Below are 19,739 nucleotides of genomic sequence, written 5' to 3' on the forward strand. Positions count from 1 at the left end.
ATCACCACTCAAAATCATTTAAAAAGTGACTAAGTGCATGGTGATTGCATGCCTGCCTGATTTAAAAGTTTCAACGAGTTGAGTTTTATTTCCTTGTTGTCAGAATAGAACAGCTATTGGTATGGAAACCTGAATGGGTTTCGTGTTGGGGGCACCCATTCTCACATTCTATTTTCTTTGTTTTTCCTGATGAGTATGTAGTTATTGGTCTCTTATGCAAAGGATGAATCTCAGCTCTGATAATGGGAATTTGCCTTCAGCATTGATGTAAAGCAGGGCTCTGGTTAGTCAAATGTTTGGGGATCTTACTTATTTTTTCTTTAAACATGCCTAGAAGCTATTCCTGTAAGCACATTTTCATAAATCTAGTAAACCAGAACAGACACTTCTTTTTGAATATCCTGAGCATATTGTCGGAGACCTTATTTAGAACGTTTAATCTTAAATATTCCAGATTTAGTGGAGGTTGATGGCATTTTCTAAGGCGCTTTCTCATTTTCATAAAAAAAATCACACCTAAGGCCTCCACTCATTTAATCTCAGCTACCAGCAAAATTATCTAAATTATCACTAAAGGCTATTCAACAAAGATATTCATCTTGTTACCAAAATTATTAGTGAACTGAGAAAGACCATATTTCTTTAAATGCATATGGCTAAGATTCTAGTTTTTATTCTATATTACAGGTACATTCTCTCTTTAACTCTTATTTCAGAAAGGATGGAAATGTGAACTCAGAAATTGGAACTTGGGTCCCATATTACCTCTACCACTGGTACTAGCTGTGTGGTCTGGTGCTATCTCTTACCTCTCCAGGGTGTGATTTTCTCATTGTAGACTGCGATGGTCAAGACACTTGCCTCTCAGGGTAGTTTCAAATATTGAATAAAGTAATAAATCTTAATTGCTCATAAAATGTTATCTAGTATTAATTTAGCTATATAGAATAGTACAGAAATGAGCAAAATTAATAGAAGGTTTATCTCATACCAATCACATTTATTATAAATATTGCTACTTGGTCAGTTGGTTGTTTTTATATGTTGAGAGGGCTTTAAAAAGGAGTATTTCAGCATGTGCAAAAGCTCACATCTTGTAAGCATTGTAGAAATGGATAGAACATGACTTTGCATTCCTTCCCAGCAAAATGTTTGTCTAGGGCCACCTTCCTCATCTTCTTTCCTGTCTTACCTCTGGTCTCTTCTACAACCCTTTGAGTCTGACATCCACCTGTTGCTCTACTGCAACTACTCTGACAGCTTCCCATTTTCCATCCCAGAAAGACAACTGCTATCCTCCTCTACTCGCTTTCCCAGCAGTTCACGTGTGTGCTATTGCTCCTTCTAAAATACTCTCATTTCCCTTCAAGCTTTACTCCCCCACCTTACTGATTGCTCCTTCTTGGACTCATTTCTCTTTTCTCTTCCATCCGTCTGATCTGTATTTATTTGGATGCCTTAGCACTTGTCCTGGGTTCTCTTCTGTTCATTCAAAGTGATCTGTTTCTATCCACAGCCTTAAATGCCAGGTATATGTGAATATCTACAAATTTAAATCTCTGAGTCAAATATTTCCCATGAAGTGTAAGCAGATATACACTCAATCAACCTTCTGGCACCTTATGCTCCATTTTCCCCCATCTTAGTAAATGGCATCACTGTCCAATCAAAATATGCCTTATGCCAATCCATTTCCACATTAAGCTCTTAAAAATGGAAATGAGGTAACAGTTTCCTTGTTTAAAATATTTCAGTGGCCGAGCATGATGGTGCACGCTTGTAATCCCAGCATTCAGGAGGCTAAGACCAGAGGATCACAGTTCTCAGACAGCCCCTCCGCAACTTAGTGAGATGCTGTTTAAAAATAAAGAATAAAAAATGGGGCAGGGGATGTAGCTCTGAGGTAGAGTGCCCCTGGGTTCCATCCCCAGACCAGAAAATAAATAAATAAAATAAAATATTCCAATGGGAATCCTTGGCAAATGGATTGCACATCTACTACAAATTTCCTGCCAACTTCAGCACTATCAGCGCTATGAGTATCTGCATTCTTCTGCCTGACTGATCCAGCTCAGGCCATTCTCACCCTCTGGTACAGCCACACTGGCTACTTATTTTCTTCAAACAGAGTAAACTCAGGCCTTCCTCAGGGCCTTTGCACACATTCTCTCTGCTTGGAATGTGCTTCTCTGGCTATTTGTGTGACTGGCTCCTTCTCACACTTCACATTGTATACTTGGTTTCCCCTCAGTAGGCTGCCTTGACCATCCTATTTGAAAATAGGAAAAGTTTTCCAACAGACCCTCCTGTAATCCATATATATTATTTCATTTCTTTTAGTCACAGCTCTTTCAAAATGAATTGTTATTCTAGATAAACTTAAGGACTCTGTGAGGACAGTACCATGTTTATCATCTATTCATTGCTATATTCTGTGAGTCTGGCAGAGGGCCTGGCACCCAGTCAGCTCTTAATAAATATTGCTTTATGGAAAGCATGCATTTTATAATGCTCCAAGCATGGAGGCTGAAAATCAAGGAAATACAGGCCCTGTTCTACTTGATATGCACTGTCATAATAACTGCACAATGCACAACTGAAAATCACAGCGAAGGAGAAACCCAGATGAGGTAACATTCCCATTAGAATGAGTGTAAATATGTTTGGAGGGAAGGATGCTCTGGCCAGCTGAAGCATAAACAAAGGCCTGGAGGTGTGAAGAAGCATGCTGTGTGGGGGCAGGGAGGGGGAGGCAGGCAGGAGGGGAGAGGAAGAATTGATGAAAGAAACAATTCCAATTGGCCATGCCCAGGTATGACTATATCACTACCAATCTCAGTCTCACTATTAAGTATGAGAGGGCTGGGTAGTGAGGTGGGACCCGAAGGGAAACACACCAAGACCTGTGTGCATGCTTGTTGATATGACTTTGAACCTCACTGTGATGTATAATTACAATGCACCCATAAAAGTGTTAAAAATAGTCAGCTTGAATAAATTTTCCAATAAAGTAAAATTAATGCAGATCCATAAAACTTGAGGGAAAAAGTCAAGACCTAAATAAAACCAAGTGATGAAAAGTTTTAAATTTTCACAACTATGGCTCATTTAAGCTACTGGTAATTAAAAGCATATATAGTAACAAACACCACCTGGGGTTTGCAGGTGTGAATAAACTTTAAAAACACAGAGGGAGGAATAGTTTGAAATGGCTCAACATACAACTAGAGAAACCCCAGACTGTGAGTTCAATGCTTTTTAACCACTAATGACAATGGACTTTCTAGTGGCAATAATCAACCATCTGGTAGAATAATTTCACTTATGTCAATTTATTTCAATTCAATTTGACAAATATATACCTGGGCTCTAAATTAGTGAGAAAAACAAATAAATAATTGTTTTATTTATCAAATAATTGATGGTCCAAGAGACCACCAAACAAATAATTAAATATATAAATATTTGCCATTTGGGGATTAACAAAAATAACCCCCTCTCTAGTCTCAGTAAATGTGCAAATGGTTGTTTAAGGCAATTCATGTTACTTTTTTCAAAATCTCCAACTGGAAGTTTGCACTAAGCCCTTTTTTTCATAGGATGTTTAATTGAGTTTGCACATAAGAAGGACAGTTCTGACGGTAGATTTCAGAGAGCAAACATATGTCAGTCACTGGAAATTGGTTGGAGAACTGGTTGTATGCATGTATTTTCATTTATGTAGGCATGTCTGTAATTTTTTTTATTTGTGTTTAAAATTAAAATATATTGCCAGGCGTGTTGGTGCACGCTTGTAATCCCAACATTCAGGAGTCTGAGACCAGAGGATCACGGTTTGCAGAGAGCCTCAGCTTCTTAGTGAGGCGACTCAGTGAGAGTCTGTTTCAAAATAAAAAAATAGGGCAGGGGGTGTAGTTCAGAGGTTGAATGCCCCTGGGTTCCTTCCCAGACCCACAAAAAATAATATGTATTTATTTTAGAGACATTTCAAATTAAAAGAAAATAAACACATTCTTTGTGTTACATATAGACCTTTAGTGGACATGTAAAATATATTTTAAAAATAAAAAAGAAACATATTATGATGTTTTGGCATTATCTTCATTGATTTGAAGCTTATAGACTGCATATTTTATTTATTGTTGGCTATCTTTGTTTTTTCTAAGTAAAACTATAATAATCTTACATTAATGTCTATAATAAAAAATCATTGTTAGAATGCTCCTTATATGAAATATGGTATAAAAAAGGGTTTTCTATAATAATCATCCTAATTCCTAAGTTTTGTAATATAATTCTAAGTTTTTGACTAAGATTTGATAGGTTACTTTTTCTAATATATGCCTTCCATTTAAAAAAAATGTTTGAGACTTGCTTTTGGTTTTGTAAATAAATTTTTAATAGTTGTTTGAACTAAGTGGTGCCAACTTTTATAGCCTGACTGTATACAGAAAAACAATCGATGTTCTTATTTTGGTTTCTCATTCATATGGAATATACCTTTCAAATAAAGATAAAGGAACTGGGTACAGAGGCACATGCCCCTAATCCCAGTATTTGGGAGGCTGAAAGAGGAAAATTGTAGATTTGAGCCAGCCTCAGCAACTTAGCAAGACCCTATTACAAAATTTAAACAAAAATTATATATATATATATATATATATATATATATATATATATCAGAGTTAGAACTCTAACTTAGAGTTAAAACCAGAGGTAGAAAAGAAACCACTTTTGTGTATCTTTTAAAAGGAATTGAAATCAAAATATTATAGTGACATAAGATTATCTATGTTTATAGCAGCACAATTCACAATAATCAAATCATGGAATCAGCTTAGGTATCCATCAACAGATGAATGGACTATAAAATTATGTGACACACAGTGGGATTCTACTCAGTAATAAGAACAAAATTATGTTATTTGCAGGAAAATGAATGGATCTGGGGAACATTATGTGAAGTGAGAAAGTAAAGGGTCATATATTTTCTTTCTATATGGAAGGTAGGGAGTGCCAAGAGACTTTAAATAATGGAGATAAAACCCCGGTGGAGTGATGGAAGAGGGAAGGTGGTGTTGAAGGGGGAAAAGAATGAATGAAGGTAACACTTCATTAATGTTACATACATGTATGAACTTATCAATATAATGTATGGAGAAGGGGAGGGAGGAGGGAGGGTGCCAGGAGAAAGCTCATCAAGTGCTGTGTGCATGTATGCTCCTACCACTGCAATGCCCCAATAAAAGTGTGTGTGTGTGTGCAAATTAAAAATAAGACTAGTGGTGTAGCTCAGAGTTTGAACTCCCACGTTCAATCCCCAAGAACACTAAATAAGAAAATAAATAGTAAATGGTAAAGGGCTAAACTATTTTCAAAATCCTTACAAATCTGAGACCACTTTTATGTTGATTGCACACTACATGAAGACGATCTTTGGTATGATAAAATTCTTATGTTACAATTTTTTCCCTCACAACTTTACCAATATTTTGTTTTTAGCATTTAGTGTTACTGAGGAAAGGACTGAAGCCTGCCTGATTTTTATCATTTGCATATAACCTACTTTTTAGCTTTAGTTTTTTTCTTTCTTTGTAAATCTTGCAAATCAAGTATTTGTCAGAATGTAATGTAATTTTATAGGAATGTGGTGAAACGCACTAAGTCGCATTTCCCAGTATCTCTCCAGTTTAGGAAAGAATTCTCTATGTCTCCATCGTCTTGCCCTCGCCACATCATTCTATTTTCTGCATCAGGTACACCAAGGAAATCCACAATGGATTTTCTACTCTGTCCTATACACCATCTTAGAATTTTTCATTCCTTCATATTCTTTCTTTGGTTTCCTGAAAGGTTTTCTTTTTTTTTCTTTCTCCTGATCACTGATTCAATTTTTCAATTTTCTGAATTGTCAATATTGTGGGTTTTTCCCCCCATCAATTGTTGTGATTTTGGATTTTACTATTATGTTTTGTTTTTGTTCTTGAATGCCTCCCTTCTCTCAACCACTTCCCTGAAAATCTTAGGCTCTTCTGCTCTCTATTTTTCCTGTTTCATTTCTTTTTTTTTTTTTTTTCAGGAGAAGTTGGTAGTTTATAACATCACCTGCCTTTGTTTAGTTTTGTTTGTAATAGTGGGGGTTGAACCCAGGTATTTACATCTGAGCTGCACCCTTAAAACATCTTTTAATTTTTAAAATTTTGAAACAGTGTTTTGCTAAGTTTCTGAGGGCCTTGGTGAGTTGCTGAGACTGAATCCTATCTCAGACTCCCAAGTACTGAGATTTCAGGCATGCAATGCTACGCTTGGCTGTCAACTCACTTTAGTCATGTGTTTTCCTGGGCATATTTTCTGTTGTTTGCCTATCCCTCCCAGGGGAAGAAAGATCTTTATGGTCCTCAGATGTGGGGTTTTGGCAACCAGAGCAGAAAGAGATGAAGATAAAGGTGAGTTCTTCTAATCTCTTGGCAAACTAGAATCTACTGAGTGAAACATAATTATATTTTCCTATCCAATTCATCACCTTTGCAGTTAGAAAAGATTATGTCTTGATTCCAATAATAGGGAAGTAGAAAATTCTGGGTTTTGATATGGTTGAACATCCCCCTTTCTGTCACATTTTCATCTGTATTTTACTTTTGTAAGTTAGGAAGAACTGTATTCGGTCCAGTCTCCTGATATCCTTTTCATTCTCCTCCATGAAAACAGCTTTCTGCAGACTCATTTACCAGGTTGGTTCTATCATCTGATAGAGCTGCTGATGACTTCTAAGCCACCTTTTTCTGCCATGTTGTGACAATTTAATGGTCAGAAAGAAAGCTTATTGCCTGCTTCACCCAAAGTATTTTTCTCAGTCTCAGAGGACAAAATCCCAAAGACAAGGTAAGACTGTTTCTCAGGCCATCGAAGCAGTTTACGCCAATTGGGTTTGGTTTGGGAACCCTTTTTTTATTTTGAGTTTATAAGTTGCCTCACCTTCCAGTAACTGGAGCTCCATGCTGTGATGGAACTCACTCAATGAAGTGCTTGCTTTACTAATTTGGCAATTCCAACCTACCCAAGTGCTTCTAGGTAAAGAAATTAAAACCATTTTAGTTTATTTCCTCTTGGTTATCTTTCAGAGTTGAGGAAATGAAGTAAAGCAGTTTAGATATAAGAGTTGAGAAAAATACAGTCATGCCTCATCCAAGGAGAAAAGAGAAATTTCTCTGAGCTGCCTTGAATTCATGGGCATTAAAAGCCCCAGTCTGCTCTCGTGACCTCAACATCTCTTCTTACTTTCAGAATCGGCATCTGGAGGTTGGTGAGCACTCCCCACAGTGCTGGACAGAGGAAACAGGTGGTATGGTGTGTGTGGAGTGTGGTGCCTCTTCACTCCAAGGGACAGTTAGCCATGTGGCAGTGTCCAGTTGATCTCTCTCTTGAGTTCAGTTTGCCATCTTTCCACATACATCATTTTGTTTGCCGAATTTTCCTCTCTGAACCTTTAACCTGATATTAAACACTATTGATTGGTTCCCATTTTCTTTTCTTCTTTTCTCTTTTCCTTCCTTTCCTTTCCTTTCTTTTTCAAGATGATTTTTCCCAAGCATACAAATTAATGCATGACATTAAAAGCTAATTATGTCATCCTTGTAGTGTCACTGGCTGGAATCGCAGTCCCATTCTGACCTGACAAATGAAAGCATTCCCTGGAGTTAGTGGGGAGGGGATGAGGAGTCGAATCCTGGAGGTCACCATTAATCACAGGCTACTTTCATTTCTTTGCTATTAAAGTGACTATTCTTTCTTCCAGGAAGATCTTTCTTTTATTCTTCTAAAGTTTTGGTAAATTTCATGATAAAATCTTGTAAGAAGTCACTTACATAGCATGTGTTAAAGAATTCAATGCCTAAATTTCTTTTCAAAATTAAAGTGCAAGTGTGATTAGAAGCCAGTTGTGATCCTATTGATATTTAAAAACAAACAAATTACATACAAAGATTCAAACGCTGAGTATTAATCGAGTGTTTCCACATGAAACCAGTATTGGCTCATTCAGAGGGTCAGATTTTCAAAATTCGGTTTATTCTGCAAACAGGTGAAATGCCATTAATCTTTAAATCCTATAATCTGCCAGGCGTGGTGGCACACATTTGTAATCCCCATGCTTGGGAGGCGGAGACAGGAGGATCGCGCAGGTTCGAAGCCAGCCTCGTTGGCTTAAGAGACCCTGTTTCCAAATAGAAAGTATAAAATAGGTCTGGGAGTGTAGCCCAGAGATAGAAGCATTTCCAGGAACCCCAGTACCACACACACACACAAAAATCCTATTATCTAATGATAGTGAACTGATAGTTCACACACAGACCTAGATAATCTTAAAATTCTAAGAATATAATGAATAAACGATGACTTGCCCTTGACACTGTACAAAAGAGCTCTTCAGCAGACTTCCAGGAGATGTCTGTTACTACTTCCCATAAAGAAGGAGACTTTATGGGAAGCAGTTCTCAGTGAGCCTGTGAATTTTCCTCTGTGAATGTAATTCAGCCTTTAATACAACCTTTTTTTCTCTCCAAAATTCTTGTGAAACTAAAACAACTCAGGATGTTTCTATGAATTAAAATTGTGTAGATGCATAGATTTTAACATTACTTTTAGCCACAGTATTCCTTTTGGAAGCATAAACTGCACGTTTAAAATAGGTAGAAATGAAACCGGGCATGATGATGCAAGCCTGTAATTCCAGCATTTGGGAGGCTGAGACAGGAGGATCCTGGCTTGCGGCCAGCCTCAGGTACTTAGTGAGGCCCTCTGCAACTCAGTGAGACCTTGTTTCAAAATAAAGAATAAAAAATAGGGCTGGGGGTATAGCTCAGAGGTAGAATGCCCTTGGGTTCCATCCCCAGTACCACAAAATAAAATAGGTAGAAATGAAGCTAAACATAGTGGTACATACCTCTAACTCTAATACTTGGCTAAGCTGAGACAGAAGGGTGGCAGGCTCCAGGTCAGCCTCAGCAACTTGACAAGACTCTATTTAAAAAATGAGTGATGTGTGCATGTATGCCTCTACCATCTTGTGCCCCGTTAAGATGTATGACTACAAGGCACCAATTAAATTTTTTTTTTTAAAAAGGACTGGAAGTATGGCTTGGAGAGAGAATGCCTTTGGGTTCAACCCCCAGCACCAAAACAATCAGTCAATCAAACAAAGAAATCCATAAATAAATGAAATAAGAGAAGTAGAAATTGAGTTTTTCTGGTAGGGGCAGAAATAGAGAAAATGGATGTATGTTGCCAAACTCTTGCTACTCCCAGCAGTTCTTGCAGGGAGTGGTCTGAAAAGAACTAGTATAAGGATTTTATCTAGATACCATAAACAGGCTTCAGCAGTGGGCCTTGCTATTCACATCTGATCTCATTCTAGTGCTCTGCTCTTACCTAATCAAATTCTAGACTATCTCTCGACCTGTGTTTTTGGCTTTATGCAGAAGAGAAAAACATACTATCAATTTAAGCTCTGAAGGGATTGGTCACTGTGACAAATGTCACTTTATATTCTGCCATTTTCCACCAGCTTCACCAACTTTGGGGCTTTGAATTTAAAGACAAATGTATGGGGGAACTGAGTTTTATTTGAGATAAGAAAGTCCTAAGAATCCTAGTTAGCATGGCAATACTTAACAACTTGCTAAGATGGCAGATCTTATGCTAAATTTTCTTATCAATATAGATAAATAAATAAATAGGGCAGAAAGAAAGGTAATGGATATATTTATTGATTTCACCATAGTGATGGCATATATTTATCTTCAAACTCATTAAATATGTACAGATTTTGCATAACAATAAAATAAGTTCTCTCTGAGAAAAACATTACCACTCAAGTAAGACACAGTATTAAAATGTCATGTCATGCACAATGAGACTTACAAAATGATTAGAAATTGGGATAGGAGTTTCATTTTATTATTTTCATTTAGATTCTCTTATGGCAATTCTTTTATTGACGATTTTATTGATAGAGTTACATTTGATAAATAGGTTAGACTTCTAGTACACTTCAAGATATTGGCAATTGCTTCTCTTTCTCTTAATTTCTTTTTTTTTAAATTTTTTAAAATTTTTTATTGGTGCACTGTATTCATACATCATAGTGGGATACAAAGAAAACTTTTGTAGACATACATGCACACATCGCCAGTCAACCCCCACCCGATCCCCACCCCATTCCCTCCCCATCCCTCCTTCCCATGCTTGGCTTAGTGGTTGACATCTAGTATTATAGCAATTTATCCAAAATTAAAAATAATAATCTGACATAACAGTTTCATTTGTCTGATACCAAGCTTTTGATGACTTAAAGATAACATTTCAATATTTCTTTTTGCTTTCTTTCTTACCAGAGAATATTTTTGTCATTGTTTTTTAGGTGAAACTATCATATATTTATATATTTATTTTCAGAAAAAATCTATCCTAATATGGAATATGGATTCTTGATACCCAAAACGATCTCAAAAAAGAAAAAAGTTAGGAGATGTATATTTTCTGATTTCAAACCATATAAAGCTACAATAATTGAAACAGTGTAGTACTGTTCTAAAGGCAGATATATAAACTATTGGAGCTAAATAAAAGCCTAGAGCTAAATTCTTCCATATATTGTCAAGTTATATTTGACAAGGTTTCCACGAACATTTGGTGGAGAAAATAATAATCTTTTAACTAAATAATGGTGAAAAATTAAAATTACATGAAAACATTTCTATATTTCTTTTTCTTTCTTTCTTACCAGAGAATATTTTTTTTCTATTTTTTTAGGGGAAACTATCATATATTTATATACTTATTTTTTTTAAAAAAAATCTATCCTAATATGGAATATGGATTCTAGATACCCAAAACGATCTTGAAAAAGAACAAAGCTAGAAGATATATATTTTCTGATTTCAAACCATATAAAGCTACAATAATTGAAATAGTGTAGTACTGTTATAAAGGCAGATATATAAACCATTGGAGTTAAATAAAAGCCTAGAGCTAAATTCTTCCCTATATTGTCAAGTTATTAATGACAAGGTTTCCACGAACATTTGGTGGTGGAAATAATAATCTTTTAACTAAATATTGTTGAAAGATAATACTTACATGGAAAAGAATAAAATTGGACCCTTACCTAATCCCATATACAAATATGGGATTAACTCAAAATAGATAAAAGACCTAGATATAAATCTTAAGACTATAAACTTTTAGAAGAAAATCTGGGTCATAAAACCTCACAACATTGAAATTGGCAGTGATTTCTTGGATATGATTTCAATGGCACAGGCAACAGAAGAGTATACAAACTCCCTAAAAAATAAAAAAAAATATTGTATATCCAAAGACAATGTAAACAGAGTTAAAAGTTACTAATAGAATGGGATAAAATATTTCCAAATGCTATATCTGAAGGTATATTAATATTCCAACTAGACATCCTAAAAATTAACAACAATAAAGGCAAACAATACAATTTAGAGATAGGTAAAAGACTAACATAAATAATGAATCTCCACAGATAACCAATCTTAGTTGTCTGTTGGATGGAAACTCTTGTTTCTCTAGTTCTGGTGTGTGTTACCTATTTCTTCTTTGTAGTTAATCTCTTTGAGTATTTTCTCTAGCGCTGGTTTTGAAGACATAAATTCCTTCAGTTGCTGTTTGTCATGGAAGCTTCTTATTTTTCCATCTAATTTGATAGAAAGCTTTGCTGGGTAGGAAATTTTTGGCTGGAAGTTGTTTTCTTTCAGAGTTTGGAATATGTTACTACAAGCCCTTCTGGCTCTCATAACTTGGTTTGGGAAGTCTGGAGTGATTCTAATTGGTTTGCCTCTGAATGTCACTTGGTCCTTTGTTTTGGTTGCCTTTAAGATTCTCTGCTTGGCTTCCACATTGGTCATTTTGACAATTATGTGGCGTGGGGATCCTCTTCTCCGATCCTGTCTAAAGGGAGTTCTATAAGTTTCCTGGACCTGTGTATCAACCTCTTGCTCTATGTTTTGAAAATTTTCTGCTATTACTTCCTTGAAGAGATTGTTGATCCCTTTGGTTTCACTTTCTTTTCCCTCCTCTATTCCAATTATTCTTAGGTTAGCTCTCTTAAAATGGGCCCATATTTCTTCAATATCAGATTCCTGCTGTCGGATATTTTTTCCTAGATTAGAAACTATGCATTCATTTTTGGAATGATCATCTTCTAAGAGCGAGATTCTGTTCTCCGTGTGGTCAATCGGTTGTTCATGCTTTGAATTGAGGCCTTTACTTCATTAATTGAATCCTTTATCTATTTTTGGCTCTCTCTGAGTTCTTTTCGAAGCACCTCTATTATTTCTACAGTTATTTTCCTGATTTGATCTTCTAGAAATCTCTGATTTTCTGTTTTATCGGGTTCTGATGTTGTGGGGTTGTGGGCATTCATTGCTCCAGTATTATTCCTCTTTCCCATGATTTCGGAAGTTTGTGCCTTCTCTGGGTTCTTCCCTTGGGTCACTATGACTTTACTTAAGGTGCTCTGGATCTTGAGCCTGTAGTATCTCAGACTCCACTACTCCTTTACTGGGTTGTATCACAGAGTCTCTGACCCAGAGAGTTGATAGAGGCTGCTTTAGACTATGGGGGGTGCCAGGTTGCACGTTCTCCTATGTTGTGATATCTCTGCCACCGCTCCTCCCCCACTGGGTCAAGTCCCAGGGAGTACAGTACTGGGATTTCTCCTCTGTGGCCCGCAATTTGACTCACTGTTCTTGAGTATACAGATGTAGCTGTATTGGATTTGGTGAATTTTCTGCTGCTGCCGCCGGTGGCAATATGGCGCCGCTGCTACGCCCTCGGCCGTGAGGCTGACGTATTTCTTGTTGGTTTTGATTTCTCCTCTTAATCCCTGCAGCGTGTGCTGAGCTCAGCCACTGGGAGCTATAGATTTTACCTGCGGCGAGAAATCTCGCCTGTCTGTTCCGCAGCTGCTCACCTCGGCTTGCTGTAGCTGCCGGGTGAACTCGCCACTGCCATTGGCAGTATGGCGCTGCTGTTGCGTCTTAGGTGTATCTCCTCTGTGGCTCTGAGCTCTGTTCTCAGTCCGCTTTCTCTCTGGAGTCTGGTGATTTTTTTGTTTCTCTGGTGATGGTGTTTTCTGGCTATGAAAGGCGCTGATTTTGTGGTAATGGAGATTGGTTGTTAGCAGGGCTCTTAAGCCCCACTTTTCTTGGTCGCCATCTTCCCGGGAGTCCCTCCCCAGTCTTTATTGTTATTTGTATTCTTGGTAATTGCCCTAATGACTGAAGTGAGATGGAATCTTGACTTGCATTTCCCTGCAGGCTAAAGATGTCAAATATTTTTCTCATATAGTTGTTGACTACTTGTGTTTCTTCCTTTGAAAATATGTTTAATTCATTCATTGATTGGATTATTTGTTTTTAATGTTGTTGTTAAAAATATTATGAATATTACTTATTTGCTGGAAGAGTATCTGGCAAAGATTGTCTCTTACTTTGTAGGCTATCTCTTCACTCTGTTATTTCTTTTGCTATATAGACTTTTGATTTGATGCTATCCCATTGATAGATCCTTACTCTTATTTCCTGAGCTACAGGGATCACGTTGAGGAAGTCTTTGCCTGTATCTTTATGCTGAAGTGATCCCCCTATTTTTTCTTCCAACAGTTGCATAATTTCTAGTCTTATACTTATGTCTTTGAGCCATTTTGAATTGACTTTTATACAGGGTGAGACACAAGGATCTAGTTTTACCAAATACAGATAACCAGTTTTTCAAGCACCATTTGTTAAAGAGTATGACTTTTCTTCACTATATGTTTTTGGCACCTTTGTCAAGAATTCTGATTGACTGTAGCTGTGTGGGCTTATTTCTGTATTTTCTGTTTCAATGGCCTACATTTCTGATTTTTGCGACACTTTATTGAGATATAATTAATATAACATTCAATTTTCCCTTTTAAAGTACTGTAGAGAGCACCAAGCAGTATGCCATTTTCAATATGATCTGCATAAAAATAAAAAATAAAAGTACTGTATGCATGCCAATAGTTTTTAATGCATTCACAGAATTGAGCAACCATCACCAGTCAATTTTAGAATACTTTCATCATTTCCAAAGAAACCCCATACCCTTTACTTATTGGTTTCTTCCAAAACAAACACTAATCCACTTTCTATCACTACATATTTACCTATTCTGAGTATTCCATATAAAATGAATCATATGGTGTGTGTGTATGTGTGTGCACATGTGTGCGTGCATTGTGCATTTCTGGCTTCTTTCACTTTGCACAAGGTTTTCAAAGTTTATCCATGCTGTGGCATGTGTCAGTGCTTCTTTCCTTTTAGTGCCAAATGTTATTCCATTGCATGAATATAGCACATATTTTTATCCTGATGAATATTGGATATTTGTTTTATTTCTACTTTTGGTTCTTGTAACTAACTAATGTTGCTTAGAGTATTTGTGTACAAGTTTTGATATGGCCTATAGTTTTTATTTCAATTGATTATATACCTAGCAGGAACATTTCTGGTTTAAATATCGGTCCTTACTTTAAACCATTTGCAGAAATTTCAGTCCATTTTTCAAAGTAGCTGTACTATTTTCCATCCCTCTGTTAAATGTGTTGGTTTTGATCCCTCTACTCCTCACTAAAATGATTATTATTAGTGATATTATTTTTATTATGGGTTTTCTTGTGGGTATGAAAAGGTATCACACTGTGGTTCTGATTTGCAGTTCTCTAATGACTGCTGATATTGAGCATGTACTTATCTATTATTTGAAAAATTTCTATTCAGGTCCTTTGCTCATTTTTAAAATTTAGCTGTCTCTCTCTCTCCATTTCTCTCTCTCTCTCTCTCTCTCTCTCTCTCTCTCTCTCTCTCTCTCTCTCTCTCTGTTTTGGTGGTACCAGGATGGAACCCTTCTCTGAGCTACACTCCCAGACCTATTTTATATTTTATTTGGAAACAGGGTCTCTTAAGCCAGTGAAGCTGGCTTCTAACCTGCGCGATCCTCCTGTCTCCGCCCCCAAGTGCAGGGATTACAAGCGTGTGCCACCACACCAGGCTGGCTGTCTCTTTTTATTACTGAGTTCTAAGGTATTTTTTAAAAATATTCTAGATACAATGTCACTATTAGATATATGACTTACAGATATTTTCTTCCATTCTGTGAGCCGTTTTCACTGTGTGTATGTGTGTGTGTGTGTGTGTGTGTGTGTGTGTGTGTGTATGTGTGTGTGTCTGGTACTGGGGATGGAACCCAGGGACATTCTACCCCTTAGCTATATCCCAACCCTATTTTTTACTGTTTTATTTTTGAAACAAGCTCTCACTAAGTTGCAAAGGGCCTCACTAAGTAGCTGAGGCTGTCCTCATGCCAGGATTCTCCTGTCTCAGCCTCCCAAGTACTGGAATTACAAGTATGCAGAAATACACCTGACTCATTTTCACTTTTTACTGACTCATTTTTGATAGTATATTTTCCAACACAAAAGTCGAGCTAATTTTATGTTTATTTTGTTTTTCATGCTTTTAGTGTCATTTATTGTCAGATCTAAGGTAATAAATATTTGTCTGGAAAGAGATTTATAGTTTTGTCTCTTATATTTAGACTTTTAATTCATTTGGAGTTAATTGTATGTAATTCTTACTTTTATTCATTTTTTTAATGTTTAGATTGTGAGACATGAAAGAATCAAGTTTGTTTAGATAAACTGGCTGAATAACGTAGAAATATTAAAGAATGGCTACTGGTGTGTTAAGGAAGGAAAATTGAGGCAATAAGATTAGTTAATTTTGTGTTTTTATGAAATATTATGTGATTTGCATAATGCCTCCTGGTTAATATTGTGGTCAAACAATATTCAGCATTTCATCTCTACTTTCTCCTTGCGAATGAACTCTTCTTCCATTTTACTTATAAATATTCAGAACTTGTTTCAGTTCTTGCTCTACAAGTCTTCAGTGTTGCTTACATAACTCTGCTTTTGTTCCCCATTTTTAATAAAATCTGCTTCCTCCATAGGCACAGTTATACACACACACACACACACACACACACACACACACACACACTGCTACCTCTTTCTCACTATGGTCCTGTGTTTGTTGGCACAGAAGTCCATGCAATTCACCTTTTATTGTCACCCACCTTTCAAGTTATATCCGAGGTGCCTCATTTATTTTTACAGGCACATTTCAGTGTAAGGGCATTTTGGATGATAAAAAAAACATTAGAATGGAAAGGAAGGGCAAAATAACACTCTATTTAGTCATTCCTTTGTGTTTTAGTATAAAAATGTAAGATTTAGCCACAGAGTGAGCATAATGCATAATTATCACATTGGGAGGCTAAACACAGACGCTGCATTCACTCTGCACAGAGAGAGATCTGGTTCACTCTAAAAATGCAGGTTTTGCATTTTTTCTCCAGTAAAATAAGTGAGTGGGTGTGGAAGGAGACTGCCATTTAGACCATTATTTCAGAATACTAATGCCAACCAGAACTGGTGGAAATGTTGCTATGATCAGTCTCCTCTGCATTATGCTGAAAGGAAGATTTCTACACCCTCTTTACATACCTTTTTTGAAGCTCCAAAATACCCAATGGGTATTTTTGATTAATCAACAGGTCATTCTTTTGTAGCTCTATAGAAGAAAACATTATTCAAGAGCTCAGGGAGAATCTGATATTGAAAACCAAAATCATACTTCTATAAAATCAGAGGGTATTAGATGTTGTGATCCTGAGTTTAAGGGCAGTAGGAGTGGAGAGCAGGGAGGTCAGTGAGTTTGGTGGGGTGGAGAACTGAGAAACCTTCATGCAGAATGTGGGCCGGGACTGGATTGCAGAGAATGAAAACAATTTTTAAAAGGGAAAAAAGAGAGGGTACACCAAGTGAGAGGGAGGAGGGACAGAATCTGAGCCTCACATAGCAGTTACAGTGGGCCACACAGTGGCCTTGTGATCGCTAGAGTGTTCTACCATCCTGAAAGCTGAGTGTAATTTTCCCTTTGAGGAGTTTTGTGACTTGCTCCTGTTTTCCTAGTTTCTAATAAGTAATACAGTATTTAAAGCAAAAGTCCTGAGTGTTTTCCCCAGCAACATACCTTAGAGATTCTGTCCTATATGCGCAGAGACTGGAGTTATCATCAGTTCTCTATGCATCAGCTCTAATCTCACCTTCCTGCTCCCTCTCTGACCTACCAGGCAACACTGAATTAAGAATCACTGTATCAGATGAGTGGATTCCAAACTTGTTGATCCTTAGAATCACCTCATGCATTAAACAACAACAACAACCCCCTACCTGTTTCTAGCCTCCAAATCAGACCTAATGAACTGAATGTCTAGAGATGAGATGCTTATATCTTTATATCAGGAATATATTATTTATTTATTTATAATTTTTATTGGTGCATTATAATTGTTCATGACCATGAAATACAGAAATCACCATATGACCCAGGTATACCATTCTTCTGTATCTTTCCCAAAGAACTAAATTTAGAACACTATAGTGATATATGTATATCCATGTTTATAGCAGCATGATTCACAATAGCCAAGTTAAGGAACCAGCGAAGGTGTCAATCAGCAGATGAATATGTAAGAAAAACGTGGAATATGTACACAGTAGAGTTTTACTCAGATATAAAAATATAAAAAGTTGTTTATTTTCAGAAAAATGGATGGAAATGGAGATCACTTTTGATTTCCCTCCAGCACTTCACATACTGCCTTGGGTAAAGTGGCATCAATACATACCTGCCAAATGAATGCACAATAAACCTTAACTTATTAATTTTTAACCTACTGATTTGTGATCATAAGTTCCTTGTTATCTTGATTTATTTCTTATCCATTAAACCATAGCAATTCTTTTGTGGAAATGTTTGTTTCTGAGTGATAGAAATTAGGACCCAGGGGCTTTTTCAGCTAGGAAGCTGCTGTGAACCCAAAGATCATTTGACTGGAACTTGTGGAAAGGTGAACTTACATCCCCTGGCACTGAGGGAGAAGGCATACCTCAACATTCCACTCCTGGCAAGCTTGGCTCTCTTCTATCCTAATCTAAGCCATTTTGTTAAGACCAGCCTTGGCTCTTTCTCTTCCTGGAGTTAAATATCAGTGCTTTTCATCTTTTTTATGAGTTTTCCTATAGAGAGGTGGTTGCTGAATTTTTCAAATGTGGCCTTTGGTTGCTGAGTGAAGTGGGGTGAGAGATGGCAGTAGGCTGGTAAACCACCTTCATCTTTATAAATTCTATCTGTGATCTGATTTAATGTTAAGTTGTAGAGTGCCTTGCTTAGATGGATTGAATTGTGTTGATTTAAATCAACACAATAATTTAAAACATTTCTTGATTTGGTTCCAAAATGAAGTGCCTGATAAAGAGGTCCTGTGATTTTTCTGTCACTTTCTTTCTGCATCCATCTACTTCACCCTGGTAGCAAAGCATTATCTAGGTCTCAAACAGATAAATGACTAGAGTTTGTGACAATATGATTAGAAATACTAGGGTTCTCTAAGTTTGAGAGTGCTTCAGTTACAAATATAATTATTGGTGTAATAAAAATAGGAAACACGTAGCTGAGATACACCTTCTTTTGCATCCAAGGGATATGAGATGGTATACAGCCTCAGTTCATTTTCCTTCATGTATTTCTTATTCCATTATTATAAAATGTCACTTCACCTAGACAATATTTTGCCTTGCTGTCAAGTTTTATTTGGTTTAGATTTTAAGTTGGGAGCATTTGTTCCTGAACATTCCCATGTGTGTCAAAGAAATTTTCCAAGCCATAGTGTTTATTAGTTTCATAAATTCATATATTGTTTTAAGGTGGTTTGAGAACAAGCACTCATGAAAAAGCCCCCCCTAAGCCAACAAAAAACCCAGAGCTGTGAGATGCAAAATACAAAATTGCAATTTAACTAAAGTCTGATGAGAATGTCCTTTATGATAGAAGCTGAAAGTTAAAAATTGCCATTAGAATTGATTTGGGTGGAAGGTAAAAAGGCAAATCATCCATGCTGTCCAGGGAACAGTTAGTCACCAGATAGAATAGTGGACTGCTTTGAAATGGACAGAGAAAATTTCTTAAAATTTTTGATATCCATGAGATGATTCGGTTTTGTCACAGTATCCTGCTGTGCTCCATATTCCCACTCACCATTTCAACTTCACTGCCCTTTACTTTATCATCCACATTCCAAAACTGTCACCCACAGTCCAGCTGCTTCTCTACATGTAAAGTACCAGCCATCCTGGTGGAGGCACCAATTGTCCTCTCAGACAGCTCCTTTCTAAGTAGAAACTTCTCATTAAATTAATTCATCCAATATAGTTTGATGAAGAGCAGCCAGTTGCCAGGAATGCATCTTTTCCCCTAGTCTTTAAAAGGGGAACCAAAAGAAATAATGTTTTGATATGAAAAGCATTTTTTGTAAAAACAATTCAATAATAACCTTGGTGATAGGTGTGTTGAAAAGTCTTGCTTACCAAAGATTTGTAGAGCCACACAAATTTAGAATTCTTACTATAATTTTCTAGATTTTTTTTTTTTTTTTTGCGGTACCAGGGATGGAACCCAGGGGAATTCTACCTCTGAGCTACACCTCCAGCCCTATTTTTTAGTCTTTTTTACTTTTGAAATAGGATCTCACTGTGTTGCAAAGGGTCTCGCTAAGTAGCTGAG

The sequence above is a fragment of the Muscardinus avellanarius genome (assembly GCF_963383645.1).
Source record: "Muscardinus avellanarius genome assembly, chromosome: 9".
NCBI classification, from domain to species: Eukaryota; Metazoa; Chordata; class Mammalia; order Rodentia; family Gliridae; genus Muscardinus; species Muscardinus avellanarius.